A 3447-nucleotide genomic window follows, 5' to 3' on the forward strand; every position below is an offset into this window, starting at 1 on the left:
CTTTCCCTAAACAACAGGTCTTTACATCACAACTTTACTTCAAGTACGTTGTGTTGTGAGTATGCGTGCATGAATTTGGACAGGCCCTTGCTCTGTATTAAATTCTTTTAAATGACCTTTAGCTTTAAAATCTAGACTTTAGATTTTAACCCAGTGGCATCACAAAGTCTGGGCAAGGTTCCTCCTATAAGCTCTAGGAAGGAAAATAAATAAAAGGAAATAACTTCGGAAAGTTGAAAACCCACAAAACACAAACTAAGGGAAGATTTAGAATAAATAGAAGCATGGTTACATACCAAATCATTATCAGTCTTTTTCTACTTTGTAAGAGACAATACAAACAGCCTGTATTTGACACTCTTGCACCTAACTTCAACCATTCACAAACAGATTTCTTATTTTACTGTTTCCATGACAACACACGACATTCCACATGTATTTTTCAAGGAAGGAAAGGTGAAAATTACTCTCGGTGTTAAATTGAATTTTTCTCCTTCTCCTCACCTATTTTATTCTTAGACACTTAGAAGGTACAGCAATTTCACGTTCCTTTCAGAATTTCACTGCCATTTCTCTACATTAGATGTAGAATTAAATGAATTCAACTTCAACTGGTTTTTCTAAGTCCAGTATTTTTACAGAGAAAATGTTTCCTTATGGTTGCTCTATTCAATAAGCAATAGTCTTTACAATATAGGGATAGTTCTACAAAGTTCTACTGATTTTTTGTAATTTTTGAATTTATAATCTGTCAGTATTTTAGACTCTCACCATTGCTGAATTTGGATGTGGCCCCCCATCTGCTCTATGCAGAGTTTTTCTTCCTTTTTTTTTACTAGTAAACAAATAAAGACAGAGTCAATAAATATTTGGGAAGAAATGGATAACTGAATACAGAAACATTTCTGAAGTCATTTTTATTTGGAAAACACAAAGATTCTTTTTAGAGTGAAATATTTTGATGGTTAAAGAATAATTCATTTTGAGATTAAAAAAACTGATATCTATTGATATTGATGGTTGTATTAGGGGTCTTCAGAGAAACAGAATCAACAGGATGTGTATTTATAGAGAAAGAGATTTATTTTAAGGAATTTGCTTATGTGATTAGTAAGTCCAAAATCTGCAGGGTAGACCAGCAGGCTGGAGGCCCAGGGAAGAGTTGCAGTTTGAGTCCAAAGATGGTCTGCTGGCAGAATTCCTTCTTACATAAGGAGGTCAAGCTCTATCCTTAAGACCTTGAAGCTACTGGATGAGGCTCACTCACATTATGGAGGGAAATCTACTTTACGAAATGTCTATTGATTTAAATGTTAATCTTACCCCCAAAAGACTTTCATAGAAACAGCCAGAATAACGTTTGGCCAAATATCTGAGCACCATAATGCAGCCAAATTTACACATAAAATCAAGGATCACAGTTACGTTGTGTCAGAAACTGTGTTAGAGGCTGGTGTTTTAAAGATGACTTTGAGGAACCAATACAGTATGTTGGCCTCCACTTCCACTTACGTGTCCAGACATGTTTATTATTTGTTGAATGCATACGATAATGCCGGACATAGTTCTTGCCTGTGGGGATTAGTCTAATGGGAGAATTATTATATTCTACAGAGTCACTGTGAATTATTTTATATCTTATAGAGGTTGACCCTTTGCTTAGCATCAAGTGGCTCATTGACACCAGATAAAATATTGCCTAGAAAACAACCCTTGATATTTGAATGGGATTTAATAGTAACCCAAACACTTTAATATTCATTGTTTGATTTAAATATCACAACAATCCTTGACATAGTAAGAATGGCATTTCATTCCTACTTGACAGAAGAGAAGCCTGAGGTGTTATCTTTCTGGGGACATACTGACATCCCAATTTCTCATTTCTTGACTCCTGTGTGAAACTCTTGAAGTAGGTGTCATTTCTCCAGGGTCACAATCATTATGAATAAGAAGCCAAGAGTTGTATTTATTTCTATCAAACTCTAGAGTTTGTGTTGTCAGCTTCTATATGTTATTTTCACTCGTGTGTGTGTGTGTGTGTGTGTGTGTGTGTGTGTGTGTGTGTGTGTATGGGGTTATTATGGGTATGGAGTGTGTAGAGAGACATTCTCTATTTCTTACATGCAAAATCAAACCCAGAGAACTTGTAATTAACACCCTCTCCAGCCCATTCGCTGTGGGCTGCCCTAATAACTGCTTTCATGGGATTACTTCCCAGTTAGGTAGTTTCCAAATGTATATTTACAAGGAACAAAGATTTTCATCCCACTTCTCAGATCCATGATGGTACTTCAAAGCATAAAAACAAAAAGAATGAGCAACTGAGTTATTAAGAAATTTAAAGTGGGTGGCAAGAAAACTGACATGGCTGATGAAACAAAAACAGAACGGAACTTTTACTTATATCTTTGGTAATCTCCAATTACCACTTCTAGAATTTCCAGTGCACACATGGTCAACACCTTCTCATCACCCTACAGCTAACTCTTCCTAATAAAGAAGGTCCTCCTGAGGCTGATTTAACCTGATTCACTCTCCAGAACTAACAGATCTTTATGCAGAGGCAGGGCAATGTAGTGGAAAGAACAGGGATTCTGATTTAGGTAGGCTGCCATTTATTTTATGTGTGATTATTGGAAAGTCACTTGGAATCTCGGTTTCTTTATCTGTAAAATAGGATGCTAATAATTAGCTCCCAGCATTCTTGTGGGGATTAAAGGAAGCAATGCCTAAAAGAGGCATGCTTAACAATCTTAGACCTCTTTCACTTAACAAGAAGAGAAAGCAAATTATTACAAAATGTTAAAGACTAAGAAATGAAGAGAAGAATTCTGGCAGCAAAGCTTTATATGTGGAAGAGGCCTGCTGACAACCCTTCCCATCACACAGCCTCTCTCGCTGACCTACTTCAGGACTGACTCCTGCCCATCAGCTATGCTAAATAAGGCCACCCATTAACACAGGCAAAGATAAGGCTTCCCCGATTATTACTGCCACAGACTACTTGGGTTTTATCTAGTGTTTATCTCAATGGAAACACTGAGTGCTAAGAACTCTCACAAGCCTGAAAAATACTGCTGTGTTTAAAGGACTTCCAGTTTTCTTGTGAAGATATAAATTTGAAGACTGAGTTTTGAAGTTCCAGATACGCTCTTTACCTTTAGTAGAAGTTTAAATAACCCTTTTGGTCATAGCTATGCTGCAAAGGGTTATGTTATTTTGGTAATAAAAAAATGTTAGTTTCTACTTTGTCTGCTTTTACATTACCAAGTTCTTCCCATTTCAAAGCCACTTATTTCTTCTTCTTTCACAGGGAACTATCCCCTTTCAAGTGGTGGAAATATTTTACTTGTTTGTAATACAATTTCAAACTCACAGGAAAATTGCAAGGTAGTATAAGGAAACCGTGTACACCCTTTACACAGCTTTCTCCCTCTTTCCCTC

This window comes from Lipotes vexillifer, unplaced genomic scaffold, assembly GCF_000442215.2.
Source record: "Lipotes vexillifer unplaced genomic scaffold, Lipotes_vexillifer_v1.1 scaffold539, whole genome shotgun sequence".
Lineage (NCBI taxonomy): Eukaryota > Metazoa > Chordata > Mammalia > Artiodactyla > Lipotidae > Lipotes > Lipotes vexillifer.